The sequence below is a fragment of the Chiloscyllium punctatum genome, chromosome 12, assembly GCF_047496795.1.
Source record: "Chiloscyllium punctatum isolate Juve2018m chromosome 12, sChiPun1.3, whole genome shotgun sequence".
Taxonomy (NCBI): domain Eukaryota; kingdom Metazoa; phylum Chordata; class Chondrichthyes; order Orectolobiformes; family Hemiscylliidae; genus Chiloscyllium; species Chiloscyllium punctatum.
Window position 1 is genome coordinate 103,040,261 of NC_092750.1, and position 27,633 is coordinate 103,067,893.

Consider the following 27,633-nt stretch of genomic DNA (forward strand, 5'->3'; position numbering starts at 1 on the left):
TCTACCATTCTACAATTCAAAGTTGACTGTGATTGGTAAAGGAGAGAACGAGCGTGTGTTAATTCTGTTTTGTGTCCAGAAATAAAGTGGAATGAATTTTAATTTTGTCATGTAAAATAGTTCACTCTTATTGTGATTAAAAACACAATGAATATGAACATTGAAGTGAAATATAATTAAATCAATTCAACTATGTTTCCATGGTTAAAGCAGAAATTGATCTTTACAATGATTGTGAGATTGTACACTGCAATATCTTCACAACAGTTCTTGCACTGAGCCATTATTGCACATTTATACCCCTTACTGAACTGAACAATTATGAGAAATTAGAATTTTGAAAATCTATCTACGCACTTAGAAGAAGGAGCAATTTAATTTTGCAATGTGACTGTGCAATGTGTAGACATGAACAAGAATTATTGCAGTGAAATGTAATTGCAGTTCCCTGAATTTCTACGGCTGAGATTAATGCGATCATTCAAATCAGTAAAAGTCAGATACTTTCAAAATATGTTGGATGCAAAATCACTGGTTCCATTGTGGGATAGTTGACCTGAAAACAACAATATTGTTACAGTGGATTAAATTAAACAATACATTAAATTAAAATGTGGATCACGTTAGAAACACAAACAAATTATTCTGCAATTATTATAAGACTAATGAATTCAAAATAAATGCTGTAATCTGAACAAATAAATCAATTCAATATTTTAAAAACACTTTGCTCTGATGTTGATTAGACGTTCATTATGCTCAGTAAACTGAAAACTGAAATATAGTCGCGAGATTGATGGACTGGGAACAATAAATGAGCCATTCAGTTATTATTGAAAATAATTTATTTTTGATGAAAAATGCAGACAATACAATTCAAAAGTTATTGTGTTTGTTGAACTAAACAAGTGATGTAGGTAACTTCATTTCTCGCAAAAAATACAGTAATGCATTTCATTCAATTCAATTAATTGTAGAAACATGTATTTTTAATTTATGTGATTTTATCCTGATCAATGTTGAAACATTAGTACCTGAATTTGGAAGAAAATTATTGGTAAAGAAAGTGAATATCTGAGTGACCACAAGATACAGTCAATGACATTTGATAGAAAATCAATTTGCATGATTTTGTGATTATTGAACATTAATAAGTAATGTTGTAATAAACATTAAAACAAAATCAACAGTTCCAAAGCAGCTGTTTGTTGTAACAAATTGAACATAAAAACACTTCTGCAGGGCACATGATCTGAAAAAGCAAAAAATCTCTTGACGTGATATTTCAGCTAAAAGATACTTTCCTTTTTTTTTTAAAAAAGGGGTACAACTTTCAAGAATTCAAAAGTTATTGTGTTTGTTGACCTGAACAAGAGATGTAGGTAACTTCATTTCTCACAAAAGAAAGTGGAATGGGAACTTTAAAATTTTTTTTAGCAAGAAACACAATGTAGCTTTTAGTGTAATCATTTAAATTAAAATGCATGTTCGTATGGAATTGAAATATAATCAAAGCAAATGAAACAGGATTAAAATAAACATCAACACGAATTCCATTATTGAACTAAAAATCAACTAGCATTGCACTATTACAATAAAAATCAGCATTTGCTATGATTGCAAAACTGTACAGTGCAATGTGTTTACACAAGTCAATGTATGGAAACATGATACTACACTTTGGGATGAATGTACTGGATTGAACTATTATTAAATATTGGATATAAGCAACAATTAGTCTGAAAAACAGTTAATGTCAAACATTAAATTGGTGAGAAATCTGATTTTACTGTGCAACTGTGTAAAGTGTAGACATGAACAGTAATTATTAGGGTAGAATAGCAATCTGACATGACTTAAGGTTTCATATTAATTCCATGATTACTTTGTGTTTTCACATCAAGAAGAGATAACATATTTACTATGAATGCTTGGTTGTTTCATTGGTTGGTTTGTGGATGTTTTAACCTGGATAGAATGACTACATTTTTCATTGTAAGAAATAACATATTAAACTAAAATGGGAATCTCACGATGCTTGTCACAAAGATTTAACTGAATTACCGTCTGGTTAATGGAGTGACAATGAATTTACAATTAATTTTAGTACTCTGGCAAATTAAATGATTCGATATTTTAAAATTATTTTGCTCTAATGTTGATTAGACTTTTTATTGAGATCAGAGACATGAAGATTAAATTGCTTTTTTGGTAGATTGACAAAAAACATATTAGACATTCAGTGATTATTAATTATCATTGTTTTGTCATTCATAATTCTCAGTTATTCAAGAATTTCTTGCTTTACATTTCTTCCCAAAAAGAATAATTTCATGGAATTTTTCATATCATCAATATTTACAAATTTGAGTCAGAGTTGGGAAGAGAATAAATAGATAAGGAATGTGGGTATCACAGCAAAAAATAGGCAACAGTATTTGTCGCACAATTATTTTCAAAATTTCTCTGAAAAAATGTATAATCGGTTATGCGCAAATGCTTGCAGCTACAAATACAGTGAGCCATAATTACACTTTTGCTGTGATGAATAGTCGAGAAACCTATCACAAACATTAGTAATATTCAGGAATTTCTTCATCTCAATAAATGTCAGTATTAGCTTGCTCATCTATTAATGATGAAGGGTGATTATTGGTCAGAGAAAGATGTGTGTAAATTATAAGAAGGTGCCTATTGCATATCTTTGGATGGGGTGTTATGGTGATGTTTGTTGTGGTTATTCATCCTGGGAAAAATAAGATTATTACAAAGAGATATTCAGTGAACAGTGATTAGGTGACCTTGAAGACCATCGTTTGGTTTTATGTGCAGTGATTAAGAGTAATTTGATTTCAGTAGCATTGGGCTATTTTGCATGATTTGGCAAATGATTAATAATCTTGTGACAAAATTTTGAGGATGATCATGAGCTGTATTCGATCAATCCAGTGGGTTGGTACAAACATCCTTCACTGTTTTCCTTCCCATGAGAGGCGTGCTATGCTCAGGAACTGGCTGGAAGCCAAGATGCCAGAAAATCTGGTTCAACCCCTCGAATACACAACTCTCAGGCTGGTTGTCACTGGATCCCCGGAACTTTTGTGACCTCTTTTCTGGAGCTGAATGATGCTGGCTCTGTTTGATTTCATTTGAGCAGGTTTCTTTTCGATCAGATTTCTGTGGCTGTCGGTGAATTTCAAACATTCAATTTCGGGCCACAGGTCACTTGACCTCAGTCAATAATTAAAATCGAGTTCACTTATTGTGACAGCGATGTGATAATTAACGGTGGCGTTTTAACAAATGAAATGATTAAACATTTTCCAGCAGTTTACACAGACATTAATTAGATATTCATTAAGATATGTAAACTGAGAAGTATAATCTAGTTGCAGGATTACTGAATTGTAAGAAAGATTTAGTTACTGTGTTTTCTAGAAGGAATTGTTTAATCATTCAAATAGGTCAGCTCTTCCTGAATTCTACGTACCTTTATTTGTAGCGAACACTCATCTAGGACTCATTTGATTTGTCTTTTAAACTGTGTTTCAAGATTTCAACGGGACATTGACATTGATCTGAGCTGAGAAGTAGGAGATTGAGTTCAACCTGGAAAAGTGTGAAGAGATTCATTTTAGAATTTTGAATTTGAATGCAGACTATTGAATGAAATGTAGGATTTTTGGCAGTGTGGAGGAACAGAGGGATCTTGGAGTCCATGTCCATAGATCCCTCATAGAGGAGGTTTACCAGGATCCTGCCTGAAGTAGAGGGCACGTCTTCTGATGAAAGGTTGAAGGAGCTAGGGCTTTTCTCATTGGAGCAAAGAAGGATGAGAGGCAACTTGACAGACAGGCTTAGATAGAGTGATGAGAGGCTTAGATCGAGTGAACAACCAGAGACTCTTTTTCCCAGGTGGAAATGACTATCATAAGAGGGCATAATTTCAAGGTGAATGGAGGCATGCTTAGTGGAGATGTCAGAGGTAGGTTCCTATTACAGAGTGATGAGTGTGCGGAATGTACTCCTAGCAGTGGTAGTAGAGTCAGATACAGTAAGTGTATCTAAGTAACTCGTGGCTACGTACATGAATGATAGTAAAATGAAGGGAATATAGGTTAGTTTGATCTTAGAAGAGGATAAAAGGTTAGCACATGGACCAAATGTCCTGTACTGTGTTGTACTGTTCGATGTTCTATGTACTGAACTGAACAGTTATTACATATTAGCAACAAATAGATTTTCAAAGCTCTATTAGCGAACATTAGAATAATGATAAATCTCACCTTGCTATTCGACTGAGCTATGTGTGGACATAAACAGGAATTATTGCAGGGAAAAGTAATTAAGGTTTTCAAAATTAATAAATTTGAAATTACCGAGGTCATTCAAATGGCGGCCTTTGTGGGGAGCCGCAGAAAATGGGGGAGATACTAAATGAGTATTTTGCATCAGTATTTAATGTGGAAAAGGATATGGAAGGGATATAGACTGTCGGGAAATAGATGGTGATATCTTGCACAATGTCCAGATTACAGAGAAGGAAACCCTGGATGTCTTGAAATGGGTAAAGGTGGATAAATCCCCAGGACCTGATCAGGTATACCCGAGAACTCTGCGGGAAACTAGAGAAGTGATTGTTGGGCCTCTTGCTGAGATATTTGTATCATCGATAGTCACAGGTGAGGCGCCGGAAGACTGGACTTTGGCTAACCTGGTGCCAACGTTAGGGCAAGAAGGGCAGTAAGGACAAGCCAGGGAACAATAGACCAGTGAGTCTGACCTCGGTGGTGGGCAAGTTGTTGGAGCAAATCCTGAGAGACCAGACGTACATGTGTTTGGAAAGCCAAGCACTGATTATGGATAGTCATCATGGCTTTGTGCGTAGGAAATCATATCTCACAAACTTGCTTGAGTTTTTTGAGGAAGTAACAAAGAGGTTTGATTTTGGCAGAGCAGTAGATGCGATTTATATGGACTTCAGTAAGGCGTTCTTCCCATAGGAAACTAATTAGTAAGGTTAGATCTCACGGAATATGGGGAGAACTAGCCATTTGGATACAGAACTGGCTCAAAGGTAGAAGACAGAGGGTGGTGGTGGAGGGTTGTTTTTCAGACTGGATGTCTGTGACCAGTGGAGTGCCACAAGGATCGGTGATGGTTCCTCTACATTTTGACATTTATATAAATGACTTGGATGCGAGCATAAGAGGTATAGTTAGTAAGTTTGCAGATGACTCCAAAATTGGAGGTGCACTGGAGAGCCAAGAGGGCTACCTCACATTACAACAGGATCTGGACCAGATGGACCAATGGGCTGAGAAGTAGCAGATGGAGTTTAATTCAGTTAAATGCGAGGTGCTGCATTTTGGGAAAACAAATCTTAGCAGGACTTATACACTTAGTGGTAAGGTCCTTGGGAGTATTGCTGAACAAAGAGACCTTGGAGTGCAGGTTCATAGCTCCTTGAAAGTGAAGTCGCAGGTAGATAGGATAGTGAAGGCGGCGTTTGGTATGCTTTCCTTTATTGGTCAGAGTATTGAGTACAGAAGTCAGAAGGTCATGTTTCGGGCTGTACAGGACAGTGGTTAGGCCACTGTTGGAATATTTCGTGCAATTCTGGCCTCCTACCTACCGGTAAGAAGTTGTGAAACTTGAAAGGGTTCAGAAAAGACTAACAAGGATGTTGCCAGGGTTGGAGGATTTGAACTACAGGGAAAGGCTGAACAGTCTGGGGCTGTTTTCCCTGGAGCATTGGAGGCTGGGGCGTGACCATATAGAGATTTACAAAATTTTGAGGGGCATGGATAGGGTAAGTAGGCAAAGTCTTTTCTCTGGGGTCGGGGAGTCTAGAACTAAAGATGGTAGGTTTAGGTTGAGATGGGAAGATATAAAAGAGACCTACAGGGCAACTTTTTCCACACAGAGGGTCGTAAGTGTATAGAATGAGCTGCCAGAGGAAGTGGTGAAGGCTGGTACAATTGCAACATTTAAGAGGCATTTGGATTGGTATATGAATAGGAAGAGTTTGGAGGGATATGGTGGGATTAGATTGTGTTGGGAAATGTGGTCGGCATGGATGGGTTGGAGTGAAGGGTCTGTTTCCATGTTGTATGCCTCTATGACTCGATGACTCTTAATGAGAAAAAAGTCAGATTTTTACAACGAGTGTTGTATCAGAAATCATTGATTCTTTTGTATGTGTGATGATCTGAAAGAAAATGGATTTTTATATTACTGTATTAGTACAAGGGAACACTAGATTATTTTCAAATATGAAATTCACTGTAATTGTTAGCCAGAATAAGTTAAAGCTTTGTGTAATTATTGTAATGCTGATGACTTAATAATTGTTGTTAGAATTCTGAAAAAAGAAAATGTTATACTATTTGTCCTAAGAGTCAATAAATTAAATTGATATATGAACCACAATATACCTGTTAGCAAAACTAATTTAAATTATTATGCAATTATTGTCAAGGCAATGACTTGATAATTAGTGCTAGTATCTAAACAAATAAATTGATTCAATATTTTGAAAGCATTTTGCTCTGAAATTGATTGGATATTTATTAAGATCGGAAAACGGAGGGAATAAAATGCAATAGCTCGCTTGATTGGATTGAAGAAGAAAATGAGACAGTCCATGTCAGTGTCGGTTACCACAGCACAGTCCTTTTGGAGACAGGTCCCACCTGCAGATAGAGCTGAGCGATGCAGCAACCAACAGATCAGACCTAAACTCTACATTCATTCCACATCCAGTCGAGAATGGTGGTGGAGAATTGAACAACTCACCGGAAAAGGAGGTTCTACAAATATTCCCATCATCAATGATGGAAGAGCTGAACACATCAGTGCAAAAGATAAGGCTGAAGCTTTCTGGGAGCTAAATATCCAAGAATGCACATCCAAATGAAAAGGCAGGCAGGTGGGCAGAGAGGCTGGGGTTAGTGAACAGTAAGAAATGGAATTAAGTCAAGAGCAATAAATGACATTGGCTCAGATGATGTAGAATCTGTGTGGGTGGAGATGAGGAACTGCAAAGGTTAAAAAAAACATAATGAGAGTTATCTGTAGAGCTCCAAACAATAGTCAGGATTTGGGCATAAGTTACATGAGGAGATAGGAAAAGCATGTAAGGAAGGTAAGGTTACAGTGATCGGGGGGATTTCAATATGCAGGGGGACTGGGAAAATCAGGATGATAGTGGATTGCAAGAAAATGAATTTGTGGAATCTCTGCAACATGGCTTTTTGAAGAAGGTTGCAGTGGAGCCCACTAGGGAACAGGCAATTCTGGATTTAGTGTTGTGCAATGAGGCAGACTTGATAAGGGAGGTTAACGTGAATGAACACTGAGGAGGCAGGGACCATAATATGATAGAATTTACACGGCAGTTTGAGATGGAGAAGATGGAATCAGATGTAACTGTATTCCAGCTGAATAAAGGCAGCTACAGAGACATGAGGGAGAAGCTGGAGTGAATTGACTGAGAGAGGAGTCAAGCAGGAAAGAGAGTGGAACAGTGATGGCTAGGGATTCTGGGAGTGTCCGGGTGACACAGTAAAAATTCATCCCGAGGAAAAAGCAGCATGGATCAGGGAGGGTGAGGCAACCATGGCTGACTCGGGAAGTCAGGGAAAGCATACAAGCAACATATCACATGGCAAAGGGCAGTGGGATGTCAGTGAAATGGGAAGCCAAAAAAGAACAATGGAGAACAATGAAGAAAAAACATAAGGAGAAAGAAGATTAAGCATGAGAGAAAGCGAGTGTGTAATATTAAAAACATGATTGCCGGAGTTTCTTTAGTTACATAAAGTTCAAAAGAGAGGCGAAAATGGACATGTGCTGCTGGAAATTGAGGCTGGAAGAATAGTAATGGGGAACAAAGAAATGGATAAGGAACTGAATAAGTACTTTGCATCAGTCTCCATGGTGGAAGACACAAATAATATCCCAAAATTTCAGGGACAGTCGGGGGGGCGGGGGTGGGGGTGGGGCGGGTGGCGGTGGAACAGAGATGAGTGTGGAATATAAATCACGAACAGATCAGGCTTGGTCTTATTGAATGGTGGAGCAGGCTCGAGGGGTCGAATGGTCACCTTCTTCTTCTTTCTCACATGATCCCAGACTGAGAGCTTTGTTTAAAATTCATTCACTAGATGTAGGTGCCACTGGCTAGGGCAACATTTATTACCCAGAGAGCATTTAAGAGTCACCAAGGAGAAAATGGTAAAAAATTGAAAAATTTGAAAATAGATCTATTACCTGGACAGATGGACCACGCCCCAGAAGGTGATAGCTGAAGGGATAGTGGAGGCTTTAATTGTGAGCTTTCCGGTATCACTGGAGTCAGGGACTGTCCCAGAGGACAGGAACATTGCTAATATAACCCCCAGCCACAAGAAGGGAGTAAGGAAAAAGAAGGGAAATAACTGGGTATTAATCCTGGCCTCAGTCATTGGTAAATTGTTGGTACTATTTTGTCAGTAATATTTAACGAACTGGTTATTTCAATTATAATGCAATCTCTACAAAAAGACCAAATATTTTTTTGACGACAACAAATTTTCAAACAACTTCTCTCAATCTATCTCTCCTTCCTTTTCATTAGACAAAGTAGGGAGGCATGGAAACACTACAGTGATGTAAGCTATATGTAATACAGTGAGACAGGAAAGCTAGTATGGCTCATGTTGATTCTTGAAACCCACACAGTGAAGCAACACATTCACTGCATAATAAAGATTAGACAACATTTCAACCCCACTCATACCGGCATGACAGAAATAAAATGTGGGTTGGTTGGACAGGCTGGTTTTGTTTCAGTTGGAGTGAGGGGTGACATGACTGAAGTATATAAGATCCTGCATGGTTTGATAAGGTGGATGTGGAAAGGATATTTCCTCTTGTGGGTCATTCCTGAACTAGAGGGAACTGCTTTAAAATTGGCTTCACCCTTTCAGGACATAGATAATGAAATTTGTTTCCTAACAGAAGGCTGTGCAACTTTGGAACTCTCTGCCCCAGAAGGTGGGTTCACTGAGTATTTTTAAGACACCGGTTGATAGATTCGTGTTAAGGGGCATTGGGGCAAGATGGAATAAAAATCACAAACAGATCAGGCTTGGTCTTCTTGAATGGTGGAGCAGGCTCGAGGGGTCGAATGGTCACCTTCTGCTTCTTTCTCACATGATCCCAGACTGAGAGCTTTGTTTAAAATTCATTCACTGGATGTAGGCGCCACTGGCTAGGGCAACATTTATTACCCAGAGAGCAGTTAAGAGTTAACAATATTGCTGTGGGTCAGGAGTCACATGCAGGCCAGACCAGGTAAGGATGGCAGATTCCTTCCCTAAAGGACATCAGTGACACAGATGGGTTTTTCCTGACAATCAATAATAGTTTCATGGTCATCAACAGACCCATAATTTTAGATGATTATTAAATTCAAGGTCCACATTTGCTGTAATGCGATTTGAATCAGGGTCCCCAGAATATTCGCTGGGTCTCTGGATTAACAGTTCAGCAATGATAACACGAGGCTGTTACCGAGCTACAAAGGGACAGTTTTACGGGTGGAAACCAAAACCTTGATCAAACTGGATTAAATAAAGGAGTGCTGATAGAATGGAGGAGAGTTGAAGGGATTGGGGGAAGAGAATTACCAAGTTTAGGTTCAAAGCAGCTGAAACTAAAGCCACCAACAGGGAGGAGATGAAAACAAGAAACTCTCATGCAGCTGGAATTGGATAAGTGCAGCTCCCTCAGGGAGGTGTGGAACTACACTGGGAGGACAGGGTGAAGGCATGGGTAGGTTTAAAAGCAGTGAACCAAATTTTGAAATCATATTTCTGAACATAATGTCGATGAGGTTAAAATGGAGGGAGATGTCTTACGTGACTTGCTTTAAGGACACAGACAGTAGAATCTGAGGTGATCATGAGTATATGGAGGTGAATGTGGGAGACAAGCTGGGACTGTATTGGAGTAGTCATGGTGAGAGGGAACAAATGCTGGATGGAGGGTTTCAGCAGCTGATGGACTGACACTGAGGTGAGCCATCAGAAACTGAGCAAGTGACCACCATCTAATAGGACAGAGAAACTGATCCATCAGCCTGAAACTGACTGACCACGTGGCTGTCAGTGACTCCAACACAAGTGAATGGAAACATTGCTCAGAGCCTGTTTCTGTAACATTCAACACAACCAGGAAATGGAAAGTGAATAATTAGCTGAAAACAAGGCGACTGCTCTGTTAGAGTCAAAATCATTCAATGTTCAGTTATTGAATATTACTGACTCTCAGAATATTCTAACCTGCAGAATCACAGTAAAAGGGGAAAGTAAACAACATTCTTGGCAAAGACAGAATGAACCAACTACTTGTATAAAACTAGCTCAAAACAAAGGTGCTGAATCCTCCACAAACTGACAAACACAGGTATATGACAAACACACCATCAGTTTGTAGATAGACAATGAAATTCTTCAGAAAAACACTTCCCTGCTTATGGTGTGTGGTAGAAATCATTCTCAGTGAGAACTGCCACTTATTTCCTTTGAAAAGAGTCTCTGTTTCCCTTCAGAAAAGCAGGTGTGTCGCGCACTTACAGACTGACTTACAGACAAAGGAAACCTGATCTGAGACTCGCAGGTTAATTAAGCTATTAGTGACAGTCCATTGCACACAAGAGCTTACACCACAACAGATTCTAGGGAAACCAACAATGAAATGAAAAAGGTGAATTAGTCTTAATAATCACGCAGCCTCTCTCGATTAAATAATTCTAGTCAACTTCCAAACATTTTAAAACTATTAATACCAATGCATACATATTTATTTCCTTTCCTAAGTTTCCTCCAAAAAATATATCTGACTATTCTCTTCAAAATATATTTTAAATGGTCAATTCATAATCACAATTCATTTCCAATTATTCTTAGAGCAAAACAACTTGCAAACTAAAATAGTTTTCATGTCAATAATGACACTGGAAACTTTGTTATGTAGTTTAACCATATTTCCAAATATTGTTTTGGTTCATTATTGCAGTGAAGCTAAAATTAAAGTCTATTTATTTTCTCTGATATCCTTCCATTACTTTATTCCCTAATAACAATGCCCACGGTGTAATGGGTGACAAGCATTAAAATAAAATTGAATTTTCAATGCAAGAACTGGTACAAATAATCACATATTATTCAGTTCATTCATTGTCGTTGATTATCAGAGTTATATTCATTGTATGATCATGTTAAATTCACTTAAATAATCACAGTACAATTCTCACCTCTATAGATATGTCAAAGTGAATGTCAAATTATTAATATTCCAAGTCAAACCAAATTTACATTTTGCTCTGTTTTATTCCAGGAATGACAGGATGTGTTACATTATTATGGGAAACAGGAACAAGTGAAGGTGGTGGCTCTCAGACGTGAGGCCTTAAAGCCAAAGGGCCAGGTGGTAGTTACAGTGGGGGAGGTACCTAGTGCCCCGCTCTCCTCAGAAGGCAGTGAGGATGGTGACACTGACTGGAACGGGTTAGATGGTGAAGCAGCCACGTATGGACAGAGGGACGACAATGGGTGGGATGACCGACCGCCCTATAAGACCCAGAAGGCCCTGTCTATGGCTCCACTGTGCATCAAAGCTCAAACTTGGACAGACAGTAGGGAGTAACAAGGGGAACTGACAGAAACGAAACCTGAACCGTTTATCCAGCTGAACGACAGATGTTGGTGAATGAACACCAGCCTGATAGAGAAATGGTAATAATGGGCCTTATTGGGACAATATGGATGAATTAGTATATGTACACAGTCTCACCGAAAATGATGTACGGACCCTCCCTCAGCCCAAGATGCCCTGACGTGTACAGCAGAATCTGTCCCTGCAATAAGAGGGTGAGGGGGAGAGTCGGTTCCCCCAATGCACAGCCGATCAGTGGCTCCAGGCATTTACAGATATTACAGGGACACACTGGGGAGGGGACAGGCTGAATGGGCTAAAATAACTTTGGTGACTCAGAGACAAAAGGGTGATATCGAGGATCATACAGAAAGGAAGCCTGATGTATGTAAGGACCACGGGGGATGACCAAACCCCAACCTGTGATGATGAAATCGGTTTGATGTATTTAAAAGATGACATGGGACCCTATTTAACTGTAATTATAAACATGGGACTCTCAGTGGGAGATAATTCTAACCACATTCTGAATTGGGCCGTGAGAGCTGAGGCAAACACAGAAACACAGGGGAATAGCTGCAGTACAGGGAGGGTAATCAGACCCACAATGTTACAAGGGAAGCAGGAAAGGGCACATAGACAAGGAATGTAGGCAGAGAGAGGGAGATAGGTGTTCATATTGTGAGTGGCCTGTGTTCACGTAGGTATATGCATAGCCCATGAATATTCATTGATGCGCTGTTAAGGGGCCAACACTTTCATGATTCTAACACCGGAGCATCTTTGTACTTTATGCCTCACCCTGTAGCTCAAATCCTCCAACCCTAACAACATCCTTGTAAGTCTTTTTTGAAACCTTTCAAGTTTCACAGCACCCTTCTGATAGGAGGCAGGCCGGAATTGCACACAATATTCCAAAAGTGGCCTAACGAATGTCCTGTACAGCAACATGACCTCCCACATCCTATACTCAATGCTCTAACCAATAAAAGAAAATACACTGAACACCTTCTTCATCATCCTATCTGCCTGCAACTTGACTTGCAAGGACTATGAACCTGCAGTCCAAGCTCTCTTTGTTGCGCAAACGTCTTCAGGGCCTTGCCATTCAGTGTACAAGTCCTGCCCTGATTTGCTTTTCCAAAATGCAGCACATCACATTTACCTAAATTAAACCCCATCTGATCAATATCTTATTGTAATCTGAGGTAACCTTCTTCATTATCCACACCCCACCAATTTTGTATGACCTGTAAACTCATTTACGATACCAAATTATTTAAATGAATAACGAAAAAAATCCAGAAATAAACATCCATTTCTCTGAGTTTGAATGTGCTCTGTGTAAATCCTGCCCAATGACTCTGTACCAGAGAGAGGCTGCACATGCACCTGGCTGCACCTTGCCCCCTACAAAGATGGTGGCTCCACACGTGTACAGAGAATTCTTTCCCCGAATAAAGATGGCGGCGCGCACTCATGCCTGCAGCCACACTGAGGCAATTCCCCGTTTACTGAAAAAACGAGACTGGGACGTTCAAATTTGTGTTTTCCGACGTGCACATTTTGTTTGTAAAACCTCTCCGCTCAAACAGAATTGCTCTCACCTCCTGCTGTTCCACAGACAGCCTTGATGATTTTTGCGGGTACCTATTCTCTGCCTGGTTACTCGTTTGTCCTTAGTGTATTTGTACAATCACTCTGGATTCTCCTTAAGCCTATTTCCTAAAGCTATCTCATGTCTCCTTTTTGCCCTCCTGGTTTACCTCGAGTATACTCCTACTGCCCCTATACTCCTCTAGGGATTCACACAAACACAGCTCTCTGTACCTGCCATATACCTCCTTCATTTTCTTGACCAGGCCCACAATATCTTTCGTCAGGCAGCATTCTCTACACCTACCAGCCTTGGCTTTAACAGGAACATACTGTCTGTGTACTCTCATTGTCGCAGGCCTATGGAGGCAATGGCAGATGAGGAGACAGAAGCAATCATTCTCAGTAAAGAGGTAATGTTGGGAAAGATAACAACAGCCTAAAGGTAGATGGGTATCCAGGCTCTGATGGAATGCATCCCAGGGACTAAAAGAGATGGTGGGGGGTTGGGGGGAAGGGGGGGTGGGGAGTAACAAATACACCTCGTGATAATTCACTAGATGGTGGGGGTGGGGGTGGGGGTGGGGGGAGAAGGTGGGGTGGGGAGTAACAAATACACCTCGTGATAATTCACTAACATTTATTGGATTCTGGGATGGTTTTGACAGACTGGAAGCTGCAAATGTGGTGCCACTATCTATCAAAAAGGACCCGTTAGCTTAACTTCTGTAGTGGGGAAAATGCTTGAATCTCTCAAGGAAGTAGTGGTGAGATATCTGGGTAGAAATTGTCTCATTGAGCAGGCACAGCATGGGTTCATGAAAGGCAGGTCACGTTTAACGCATTTACTGGAAGTATTTGAGGATACGACGAGTGCGTTGGACAAGGTGGACTCGGTGGATGTGGTGTACATGGATTTCCAGAAGGTATTCGACAAGTTGCCACACAAAAGGCTGCTGAATAAGGTAAAAATGCATGGCATTGTGGGTAATGTATTATCATTGATACTGGATCGGTTAACCAACAAAAAATAAAGAATGGGAATAAACGGGTGTTTGGATTAATGTTGGCACAACAACTGTTTGCAATTTACACAAATGTTTTGGAGTTGAGGACCAAGTGTACGGTGTCAGAGTTCATATTTGATACAAAGATGAGGTCGAGCAATGTCTGCAGAGGCCACTGTCAGTCTGCACAGGGATACAGATAGGTTAAGTGAGTGGGTAAGGATCTGGCAGATGGAGTTCAATGTTGGGATATGTGAGGTCATCCATTTTGGTCGGACTCACAGCAAACTGAGGATGAAATGGTGAAAACGTGCAGCATGCTGCTGTGCAGAGGGAGCTGGGTGTCCTTGTGCATGAATCACAGGAAGTTGGTTTGCAGGTGCAGCAGGTAATTATGGCAGTGAAGGGAATATTGTCCTTCATTGCTAGAGGGATGGTTATGCTGCAACTCTACAGGGGAGGCCACACCTGGAGTACTGTGTACAGGTTTGGTCTCCTTACTTCAGAAAGTATGTACTGACACTGGAGGGAGTAAAGAGGAGGTTCACTAGTTTGAGTTGGGAGTTGTGGGTTGGTGTATGTGGAGAGATTGAGAAAACTGGTTCTATAGTCATTGTAATTTAGAAGAATGGGAGGTTGGAGAGGAAACAATAAAATTATGAAGGGAGCAGATAAGACAGAAGCAGGGAGGCTATTTCCACTGGGGGCGGGTCAAACTACAGAGTATTACCTCAAAATAAGGGGGAGCAGATTTATTCTGAGTTCAGGAGGAGCTTTCTTCAGCTAAAGGGTTGTGCATCTGTGGAATTCCCTGCCGAGTGCAGCATTTGACGTTATCAACTTGAATGCCTTTATGGCAAAATGTAGATTTGTGAACAGGAAAATAATTAAGGGTAGTGGTGAGAGAGCAGGAATGTGGAGCTGAGGCCATGAAAAGATCAGCCCTGATCTTATTGAATGGCAGAGCAGGCTTGAGGGGCCAGATGAACGTTCTTGCCTTGTGCCATCAAAATTGGCCTTTGTCCAATTCAGAACCTTAACGTTTAGATCTTGTATATTGTTTTCTGTAACTATTTTAAAACTAGTAGAATTATTAGAGACTCCCAACAGTGTGGAAGTAGGTCATTCAGCCCATCACATTGATACTGACCTGGAGAGCCTCCTAACCTCCCCCTGTAACATTGCATTTCCCAGGGCCAGCCAACCTACACATCCCTGAACACTGTGGGCAATTCAACCTGGATAATCCACCCAACCTGCACATCTTTGGACCGTGGGAGGGAACCAGAGCACCCGGACGAAATCCTTGCAGAAAATCCCAATAAGGTGATCATCCCTTTCTTACTTTCTAGTTCCACCTAAAAAACTTCACTGGGCGTACTCCCAGGAATATCTTCCCTAAGCAAAAACATGATGCTATCCCGAATCAAAAATGCCACTCCCCTCCTCTCTTGTCCCCCTTTCTATTCTTCCTATAGCATCTATACCCTGGAACATTAAGCTGGCAGTCCTATCCATCCCTGAGTGATGCCTCTGTAATTGCTATAATATCCCAGTGCCATGTTCAAAACCACACCCTGAGCTCATCTGCCTTCCCTGTCAGGCCTCTTCTATTGAAGTAAATGCAGTGCAACTGCTCAGTCCGACTTCATTTTGTGCCTTGCCCTTGCCTGCCTTGATTATTTGACTTCTGAACTGTACCAGCCTCAGACATACCTCTATTCTCACTATCTTCTTGGGTTGACACCCACTCCCTCACTGGTTTAATGCCTCCCGAGTATCACCAGCCAGTCTCCCTGCCTAGATATTAGACACCTTCCAATTCAGGTACCATCCATCCTTCTTATGCAGGTCAACTCTACTTCAGAGGAGATCACAATGATCCAAAAAACGTGAATCCTTTTCCCCTGCACCAGCTCCTTAGCTGCTCATTGAGCACCACCTCCTCCTCTGTAATATGGACATTTTTCAAGATGTCACCATTTATTTCCCCACATTCTATATCTCCCATGTACTTCTTCACAGTAAACACTAATGCAAAATACTTGTTTCCTATCTCGCCCATCGCCTGCAGCTCCACTCAATGGCTGCCTTGCTGATCTTTGAGGGTCTCTATTTTCTTCCTAGTTAGCCTTTTGTTCCTCATGTATTTACAAAAGCCCTTTGGATTATCCTTAACCCTATTCGCCAAAGCTATCTCACGTCCCCTTTTTTGACTCCTGATTCCCCTCTTAATTATACTCCTACTGCCTTTATACTCAAAAATGGTTTGGATTGGAATAAATGAAAAATATAACATCCTGACAAAACAAACGAGGGCAGGACTGACACTCAATAAAAGTAGGGCCTTGAGGAGTGATATGGGAACAAAGAGACCGAGGGCTTCAGGTCTTTGAAGTGTGTGTTACATGTAGACAGGGTGGTGAAGAAGGTGCTTAGCAAACTTACCTTCATCGTTCAGACCTTTGAGTCCAGGAGTTGGGACGTTATGTTGAGGATGTACAGGACGTTGGGCAGGCCACTTCTGGAATACTCTGTCCAGTTCTGGTTGTGCTGTTATAGGAAGGATGTTATTAAATTGGAGCAGGTTCAGAAGAGATTTACCAGGATGTTTCCATGAATGGAGGGATTGTGTTCCAAGGAGAGGCTGGATAGGCTGGGAATTTTTTTCACTGGCGTGCACGAGGTTGAGGGGTGACCTTATTAGAGGTTTACAAAATCAGAAAGAGTGTAGATAAGGTGAATAGCTGGGGGAAGAGTGAGATTCAAAACTCGGGTGCATTCATTTTGAGAAGAAATTAGAAAGATTTGAGAAAAGACATTAGGGTTTTAAAAAAAATTATACGTGTGAAATGAACTTCCAGAGGAAGTGGTAGCTGTGAATACAATTACAATATTTAAAAGACCTTCAGATAAGTACATAAATAGGAAATATTTGGATGGATGTGGACCAAGCGGAGGCAGGTACAATTAGTTCAGTTTGGAATTATGGTCGGCATGGACTGGTTGGACCACAGGGCCTGTTTCCTTGCTGTATAACATTAGGACTCTAATCCTCACTAACTCTAAATTCCTCCATCCTCAACTCTCCCGATCACTGTCACTTCATCCAGCCTCACAACTCTTCCTTATTTATATAATTCCTCACCAGCCACAGAATGCTCCCTATCTCATGTCCTCCAGTTTCTCAAATCTCTGCGATATGTGCCTTTCTTTAGTTCCAGCCTTGAGGATGCCCTCATTCACTCCGATTGGTTAGAGGACAAACTGGTACGACCTGGTCCTCCAGTACTGCCCTCTGCCCCCTATTGGCCTGCGCTGACATCAATCATCAGGGCCCATTGTGAGGTGAGTGGTGGGATCCTCCCTCTCTCTGCCCTGGGATGAGCTTCAACATTCACAGTCAATGGGGCAGTATCACAGAGCACAGGGGCTGGGGCTATTCAGCCCATTTGGGATGTACCCTCTCCCTCTGGAGATGCTGCAAATCTGTCCCAATTCCCTTCCTATTTGCCCATAGCCCCCCAAATCTTCCCTTAAAAAGTAAAATTCTAAATATGTTTATGAATAACTGCTGAGTCTGTGTCCAGCATATTCACATTATTTGCCAATTACCTGAAAATAGCTACTAAGATTGCGACATTGTTAACAATTCCCCTCTCTCTGCAGATTAGATATCCTAGAAACAAATTTGCACCTGGTCAAAATCACTGCTTAACCTTCTCAGCTCCAAGAACAATGATCTGTGCTTCTACTAGCTCTCCACAAAAGAGGAACACATCTTATTTTCATTTATTAGTGTCATAGAGATGTACAGCACAGAAACAAACCTTTGGTCCAATTTGTCCATGACAACTCGGAATCCTCAACAAACAGAGCCCCATTTGCCAGTTATTGGTCTGTATCATTGGAAACTCCTCCTATTCATGTACCCAATCGGATGCCTTTCAATGTTGTAATTGTATCAGCATCCACTACTTCATCTGGCAGCTCATTCCACACATACACCACACACAGCTTGAAAACTTTGCCCCTTGGATCCGTTTTTAATCTTTGCCCTCTCAACTTAAGCCAATGTGATCTTGTTTTGAACCCACCTAATTGGGGAGGAAAACACCCTGGTTGTTCACCTTATCCATGCCCCTCATGATTTTATAAATCTCCATGAAGTCACCTCTCAGTCTTTGACTCTCCAGGGAAATTAACCCTGGCCTATTCAGCCTCTCCTTGTAGCCCAAATCCTCCAACCCTTGCAAAGTCTTTGTAAATCTTGTCTGAACTCTTTCAAGATTCACTACATCCTTTCCAAAACAGGGAATTTCGAACTTAAAACATAATTCCTGAAATGGCTTAATCAATGTCCTGTCCAACCACAATTTGATGTCCCAGCTTCTGAACTCAATGCATTGACCAATAAATATAAGCATGTCAAACACCACCTTCACTCGTCTGTCTACCTGCGACTCTACTTTCAAGGAATAATGAACCTGCACTCCATGGTCTCTATGTTCAGCAACATTCCCAAGGACTTTACCATTAAGTGTACAAGTCATGCTCTGATTTGCCTTTCCAAAATCCAACAGCTTACATTTGTCTAAATTGAACCCAGTCTGCCATTCCTCGCTCCAATGGCCCATCTGGTCAAGATACTGTTGCATTCTGAACTAACCTTCTTCATTGTCCACTACACCTCCAACTTCTGTAAACCCACATACCATATCTCATATATTCACATCCAAGTCATTTATTTAAGGACCCAATATCCATTCCAGCAGGACAATGCTGCTCACAGGCCTCCAGTCCACAAAGCAACCCTCCATCACCACCCTCTGCCTCCTACCTTCAAGCCAGTTTTGCATCCAAATGGCTAGTTCACCGAACATATCATGTTATCTAACCTTGCTAACCAGTCTGCTTTGTGGAACATGGTTCAGTGTCAATATAGACAACGTCCACAGTCTGCCTTCATCAATCACCTTTGTCACATCTCCAAAATAACTCAATCAAGTTAGAGAGAGAGAATTTCCCACACACAAAGCCATGTTAACTATCCCTAATCAATCCTCGTCTTTCCAAATACATGTAAATACTGTCTCTCAGAATCCCTTCCAACAACTTACCGACCGCTGACGTTAGGTTGACTGTTCTCTTGTTCCCTGGCCTTTCCTTACCACCTTTTTTAAATAATGGCACCCATCTTCCAGCACCTCATCTGTCACAAACAATGATATAAATACCTCAGGGAGGGGCACTGCCAACACCTTCCTAGCTTTCTACAAATTTCTGGGATACACCTGATCAGGTCCCAGGGATTTATCCACCTTGCTACTGTTTAAGACATCCAGTACTTCCTCCTCTGTAATATAGACACTTTTCAAGTTATCACTACTTATTTCTCCAAACTCTGTAGAATAGAAGAGCATAGTATTTCTTCCACATCCTGTTGTTCCATAAATGGCCTTGTTGATCTTTAAGGGGTCCTATTCTCTGTCTGGTTATTATTTTATGCTTAAAGTATTTGTAGAAACTCTTTGTATTCTCCTTAAACTATTTCCTAGAGATATTTCAAGTCCCCTTTTTGCTCTCCTGATTACCCTCGAGTATATTCCTGTAAAAACGTGATCCTGTACTCCCAATTCCTCTGTCCCTGCCATATCTGCTCCCAGGAGAAGCAATTCCACTCCAGGACATCCCAGAAAGGTTTCCTCTTTCAAGGACCGCATTTCCCTCCCACTTGATCAACAATGCACTCCAACGCATATCCTCCACTTCCTGTACCTCTGCCTTCCCCCCCCCCAACCCCTCCAACCACAATAAGAATGTAATCCCCCGGTCCTCACCTGCCACCCACTAATCTCCATTAACCTCTGCTATGTCTGCTACCTACAGTCAGACCCCACCACCAGGGATATATCTCCCTCCTCAGCCCTTTCTATCTTCCGCAGAGACCATGGGATCTTTGGTGCTGATGTGCTGCCCCATGGATACCTCAGTCACTCACCCTGCCAAATGGCCGAGTGAGATTATCACTAGATGGATAATCCAGACACCCAGATAACGTTCTGGGGTCCAGGGTTTGGATCCCGTCACGGCAGTCAGTGGAATGTGAGTTCAATAAAAATTTGGAATTAAGAATCTATTAAAGACCACGAATACATTGTTGATTATTCCGAAAAAAAACCTCATCAGATTCGCTAATATCCTTCAGGGAAGGAATCTGCCATCCTTACCTGGTCTGGCCTACATGTGACTCCAGAGCCACAGCAATGTAGATAACTCTTTACTGCCCTTTGGGCCCAGTCAGTGATACCCTCATCCTGTGAATGAACAACAAAGAAGGTCAAGTCTTGTACACAACCATACTATTCTTACAGATAAGTGATCTCTTAGTAAATTTGCTTCTCAACTCCCTGCTGACGATTGGGGAAGTGGGAGGGCGGTCAATAGTACCATCCCAATAAGGAGATCATCCCTTTCTTATTTCTCAGTTCTGCCTGGATGTACTCCCAGGAATACCCTCTTGAAGCCCAGCTGTAATGTTATCCCCCTGCTCTGTTGCCCCCTTTATATCTTTGCTATAGCATCTATACAGTGGAACATTAAGCTGCTGGTCCTATCCATCATTAAGTTATGCCTCTGTAATTGCTATAATATTCCAGTGCGATGTTCAAAACCATACCCTGAGCTCCTCTGCCCCCTGCATTGAAACATATGCAGTGTAACTGCTCATTCTGTTCCTTGCCCTTGTCTGCCTTGACTGTTTGATGTCTGAACTGTACCAGCGTCATACTTAGCTCTTCGCTCACTCTCTCTCTGGGTTTACCCACGTTCCTTCACTGGTTTAATGCCTCCTGAATAGCACGAGAAACTGTTCCCTTCCAGTGCCAGTACAATCCAACCTTCTGATGGAGGTCAATTCTACCCCACAAGAGATTCCAATGATCCAATAATGTGAACTCTTCAATTCCTATGTCATTGACAGCGATAAACAACAGCCTCCCCTCAAAATGGTTATTCTCCCCTTTAAGAATATTCTGCTCCCTCTCTGAGACATCCTTATACAAAAATTACACATTCGAATAATAAACCTTACACTCATCAGGTCATCATAAAAGGATTACATGACACATTGAAGGTTTGGGGAGACCTTTTGAGAGAATGCGATGATTCAAAGGAGAATTTTTAAGCAGCAAATTGGATTGATCTGGAACACAATACTCACACACACAATGCGAATATCCAGATCCTGATGTACTGAGTAATTCAATCAGAGTTTAGCAGAATATTTACTGAGATTACCATCTGAATGTCCACCTGTAATATCCCGTAATACAAGTTTATAAAATCTGTCACTATCAGTTCAAGTTAGAAACTCACACCATCCCCTCCTTGTGGCCCAGGATTACTGTACATATTACCCTAGAGGACATCAGCAGTCAACTCAGAGGGAAATCTGTGGGTTTCTAGGAGATTCCAACTTGAGATCTCATGTGACTGAACACAGCAGTTCTTTGACACATTGGAGAAAATGATCCAAGGGTCAGTGAGATATGGGGAACAAGAATGACTTTATATTCTTTCATTCCGTGCTGCCGCTCTGCCTCATCAATAAGACATGGGTGTGAAAGGCTAATGCCTAACGATGGACACGTTGTCTCCATCCTGACCAATGGGTAGGAAGATCCTCCCAATCACTCCAAAGCGTATCCCTAAAAAGATAGTAACACTGTCTGCTTCCCACTGCCCAGTGCTCCCAGTAAATGTTTGGAAGAATGGGAAGGGGGGGGGGGGGAATATCTCCTAGAAAAGGCATAACTGTAAAGGTCTAAGAGGAATATGAAAAGAGAGAGATGCACAGGAGAAGGGGGCAACAAGTTGTCAGATGGGGTGTAACTTGGGAAAATGGGAAGTTGCTCATTTTGGAGGAGATAATAAAAGAACAAAGTACTATTTAAATGGTGGAAACTGTAGAAAGCTGCACCACAAAGGGACCAGGGGTAATTGTTCAGGAAACACAGAAAGCTACCACACAGTTACAACAGGGAATCAGGAAGGGGAATCGAATGTTTGTTTCAAAAGTTTTCAGTATGAGAGTTTGGAGTATATACCTGAGAGTAACGTGTGGAAGTGCTGGTGAGACCACCATATCTGCAGTAATGAGAGCAGTTTTGGTCCCTTTAGATAAGGAAATGTGTCACTTTATTGGAGGCATTTCAGGGAAGATTCAATGAGATGATCCCTGGTTTGGAGGGATTATCTTTTAAATAAAGGCTGAAAAGTTTGGAACTCTACTCACTGGATTTTGGAGAAAGAGAGGTGGTCTCATTGAGACAGATGGGATTCTTAAGGGGTTTGACAGGATAAATACTGAGAGGATGTGTCCGAGGGTAAATACTGAGAGGGGAGTCTGAAACAATATTCTGAGTTACGGAATCAAGAGTTCTGTTTTGGATTCAAGTATAAGGGAACACAGACGTGGGTAAGGGATTTCAGTAGCAATGGAGCTGGGGTGAGGTGGAGAAAAGCAACGTTTAAGAGATTGGATTTCCTGGTGCTGTGATTGTGTGGATGTCTGATCAGAAGGTCACCTTGGGGTCAGATATAACAGCAATATTGTTGAGAGTGTCGTTCTGCCTCAGAGTTCCCAGTGGGAGGCAGGGGCTCAGCAGTAAGGCAACGGGTATAACCTTGACAATGTTTCATTGGAGGAAATTGCAGCTAATTGAGTAGTGGGAATGTGGTAAGCAGTTTGATAACTGAGTAACAGTGGAGTAATGGAGAGGGATAATGGGGAGAGCGAGCTGGGTATCGTCAGTGTACATGTCAAGCCTAACACAGTGTTTTTGGATGATATCACCTCCTGGCACTATGTACGTGAGATACAGGAGAGACCAAGGATAGATCGTTGAGGGACACCAAATGCAAGGAATTCAGAAAGCAAAGGGAGAATGGAGATGGAGCAGGATTTTCCAACAATGGTGAGGTCAAATATCAGTTTTTCACAGAATGGGAGAGAAGGACATAACCAGAAAAGACCAACAGACAGAACAAGGAACAATATCTATGAATTGGCGAGGGGGGGTGATGAGGCGGCAGCGGAGGAAAGAGAGTTGGAAAGTGAGTTTAGCGAGATTAGGGTAAAGGGTCAAGGTGAGCTCTGATAAGGCTTGATAAGAGACTGGAGAAAGATGTAGGTTTAGGACAAAAACCAGGAACATCACGTGAGGCAGTTTGGCTCAGTGGGCTAGTGGGAGGGAGAGAAACAGCAGATCGGATTATCTCAGTCTTAGTGACAGAGAAACTCCATGTGCTCCTCACTCGTTGTTGGAGGGGAGGATGGAGGAGACAGGATGATGGACAGTGTTTTATAAAGAAACAAAACCAGGGTTCGTGATATTTAAAATGAGTGATCAAACCTGATGTATTTAGCTTTTATCCAGAATATTAAAACAAACGACTGAAGTCCTGGATCGAATCCCATCTTGGCAGATGGTGGAATCTGAATTCAAGAAAAAAACAACGTATTAGGAATCTCCTGATCTCCATGAAACCATTGTCAATGGTGAAAAAAATCCTGCCGACCTGATTGCGGCCCAGCCAGCTACTCACTGTATTAATCACTGCAAAGTCTCAACACAGGAATGAAACTGGATGGACCAGTTGGCAACTAACAAGGCACCAGAAAGTACAACCACAGAATCAGCTCTCTCGATAGTGCAACATCCTCCTCACTAACATATGGTTTTTGGGGCCAAAATGTGGAGAGCTGTCTCACAGACTAGTCAAGGAACAGCCTGACACAGTCAAACTCACGGAATCATCCCTTACAAACAATGACCAGACACCACCATCACCATCCCTAGATATCGAGAGTGTGGTGCTGGAAAAGCACAACAGGTCAGGCAGCATCCGAGGAGCAGGAGAATCGATGTTTCGAGCCTAAGCCCTTCATCAGCCTGACCTGCTGTGCTTTTCCAGCACCAGACTCTTGACTCTGACCTCCAGCATCTGCAATCTTCACTTTGTCCTGAAATCTCTGGATATGTCCTGTCCCACTGGCATGACATACCAGGCAGAGGTGGTGGCACAGTGGTGTATAGAGAGGGAGGATTTGCCCTGGGAGTACACAGCATTGGCTCCGGAGACCAGGAAGTCTCATGGCTACTGCTGATTACCACATCCCGTCCTTGCTTGGCTGATGAATTACTTCTCCTTCATGTTGAACAACATTTGGAGGAAGCACCGAGGCAATAAAATGGTGTCAAATGTACTCTGGGTACAGGATTTCAATGTCCACAATCGAGATTAACTCTGCAACAGAATTACTGACTGAGCTGGCCAGGTCCTAAAGAACATAGCTGCTCAACAGTGGGTGGTGAGGGAAAAACATACTTTATCTCATTGTTATGAATTGACCAGTTGCAGATACATCTGTCTATGACAGTATCGGTAAGAGCGACCATCACACATTCCTTTTGGAGACAAAGTCTTGCCTTAAAGTTGAGAAAAACTTCCATTGTGTTAAGTGGAGGTTCTAAATGAGACAGACTTCGAAGAGATGTAGGATCTCAAAACTGGGTATCTATGAGGCACTGTGGGACATCAACAGCAGCAGAACTGTACTCCAGCACAATCTGTAATCTCATGGGTTTGTAAATCCTGCTCGCACCCATCACAATGGACAGGAAAGGAGGGCATGCCATGAGAAGCACCAGGCAGACTTAAAAATGAAGTGCCAACCTGGTGATGCCATAAAACAGAACTACCTGCATATCAAACAGCATCAGCAGCAAGCAACAAAGCTAAGTGATCCTACATCCAATGGAACAGATTGGAACTCTGCAGTTCTGCCACACCCAGTTGTGAACGGTGATGGACAATTAAACAACTCACTGCAGGAAGCATCACAGATATCCCCACCCTTACTGATGGAGGGGCCTCACACATCCATGCACCAGATAAGATGACAGCATTTGCTGCAATTTTCAGCCAGAAGTGTAAAGTGGGATGATCCATCTCAGCCTTCTCCAGTGGTTTCCAACATCACAGATGTGAGTTTTAAACCAGTTCAGTTGAGTTTGAATAACATCAAGAAATGCTTAAGTAGTGCAAAGGCTACGGGCCCGACCAATATTCTGGCAATAATACTAATGGTTTGTGCTCCAGAACTTGCCACCCACCAAGCCAGCACTGGCATCTACCGACAATGTGGAACATTGCCCAGGGATCTTCAACACAAAAACACAGGGCAATCCAACCCAGCCAATTTCCATTTATCAGTGCACACTCGGCCAGCAGTAAAGTGATGGAAGATGTCATCAATAGGGCTACCAAGCAGCAGCTGCTCAGCAACAGTCAGCTCAGCGACACTCATTTTAGGCTCCACCAGAGCCACACAGCTCCCGATTGTGCTACCGCCCTGATTCACAATCAGGCAACCAGCTGAATCCCAGAGGTGAGGTGAGGGTGACAGCCCGGTCCGACTCCAAGACCACTATTTCAAGCTGATTCTACCCTTGTATCATCCACCTTGTGTTGTCTCCAGACTTCATTTTCCAAACACACTCAGGGCCAGCTTCCCACATTCAATCTCCCTGTCATCTCAAGAAAGTCGAAATCTCTGCTTGTTGATTCATCAAAAGGCTCCTAATTATAATCAACAGCATACAGCCATAGAGATGTACAGCAAGGAAACAGACCCTTCGGTCCAACCCGTCCATGCCGACCAGATACTCCAACCCAATCTAGTCTCACTTGCCAGCACCTGGCCAATATCCCTCAATTTAAAATTCTCACACTTGATTTAATTTCTGGCTGTAATAATCCCGAGCTCCCTGTACTACACACACTGAGACCTCGACAACCCATTTTCTTCGAGATTCCCAACCATTTGTTAATTCATTACTTCACCTGTGTGGCTGTTTCTACAGTTTCTGAAGCAGCATGGTCTGAAATTCGCAGCCAAAACCTCACAGGTCTGCTTTCCACCTTTAAGACATCCCTCAAAACCTGCTTTTCGGCAATGCTTTTGGTCACCTGATCTAATATCTCCATCTATGGCCTTATGTCTAAAGTTCTCAATCGTACTTTTGTGAAATTATAAGCATGATAATAAAAATACAAACTGTTGTTGATTTGGACATTATTTTCAAATTATCACTGTTGCTGAAATAATAATCTATAATGCCACTTACCCAACCATATTTTAGGAGCACCTTCACCACACAAACTGCAGCTGTACATGAAAGTCAAACATCACCCTCTTCACAGGCAACAGGGCTTTGGCATTAATCACTGGTATCTGTGGAAGGAGAAACACAGTTGATGATTCAGGGAGTGCAAAACAGATTACAGGGAATGAAAATGGTGCAGAATTTGATAGTCAGAAATGGAAGGAAAATCCACTCGCTTATTGGAAAAAAGAATTCTTTACTGTTAAAAATATTCAAGAAAAAAGTAATCTGATAATAGAGCAGTACATGGTCAGGGGCTGGGCCGCAGTGAAAAAACTCATTTACAAAAGTAATAATACAATAGTAAACAGACCAAAAATACACCCATGGTTTGAGACTGAGGAAGCTAGATATTGACAAAGTGGTTATGAGGGAGCCCAGAGGTGAATCAGAGCAGTATTGGCTGTTATGGTCCCAAAGACATGATTCGGGAGAAAGGCTGCACATGCGCCTGGCTGCACCTTGCCCCTTACAAAGATGGCGGCTCCGCACATGTCCAGTGAATCGTTGTCCCGAATAAAGATGGCGGTGCTTACTCAGGTCTGCATTTACTAATTTACTGCAAACACGGGACTGAGACGTTCAAATTTGTATTTTCCGACGTGCACAATTTGTTTGTAAAACTTCTCCGCTCATAGCAACACAGTTTTTATCCCGTTTCCCTGTTTATTTATTTTCTTACCGTATCCTTTCTCTCCATAACTTCCCAAACATTCATTACAGAGACTCTGCGCCGCGCGCGAGGGTGATCACATGGTTTGGCTTAGCACCGCCTTTCTTTCACTTTGATTGGTTGGAGGACCAACATCCCTTTCGGTCATCCAGATCCGCCCACCGTTCTTTCATTGGTCCGGCGCTGATATCAATCACCCGCGGGTCACTTTGTTGGCTAGAGCATGCGCAGTGTGTCCTGCTTTTGCAGACATGTTGGGTAATGTGACGGGAGAGTTTACTGAGGGTAGGAATTCCCTGTGTGTGAGCTCTGCTGTAGATTTCCTTTATTCATGGAGGGAATTGCCTTCCCACTCATGACTGTATAGCTGTGATTGATGAATCAATGCCATCTGAACCTGTACATAAACACACCATTTTCA

General features: G+C 41.8%; 1 long non-coding RNA gene across 6 annotated transcripts; it reads right to left on the reverse strand.

The window, feature by feature from the left end:
• Positions 1-674: 674 nt before the first annotated feature.
• LOC140483975 (uncharacterized) lies at positions 675-27,283 on the reverse strand. Of its 6 annotated transcripts, none has more exons than XR_011962131.1 (8): positions 27,222-27,283; positions 26,501-26,607; positions 23,723-23,805; positions 20,537-20,623; positions 16,755-16,859; positions 8,275-8,365; positions 3,491-3,609; positions 675-3,183 (listed from the first exon to the last, which is right to left on the reverse strand). It is a non-coding gene; the product is annotated as an uncharacterized lncRNA (long non-coding RNA). The 6 variants fall into 6 exon arrangements; XR_011962128.1 differs by having other exon boundaries at positions 8,275-8,389; XR_011962129.1 differs by lacking the exon at positions 27,222-27,283 and adding an exon at positions 26,853-26,954 and having other exon boundaries at positions 8,275-8,389.
• Between the last annotated feature and the right edge of the window lie 350 nt (positions 27,284-27,633).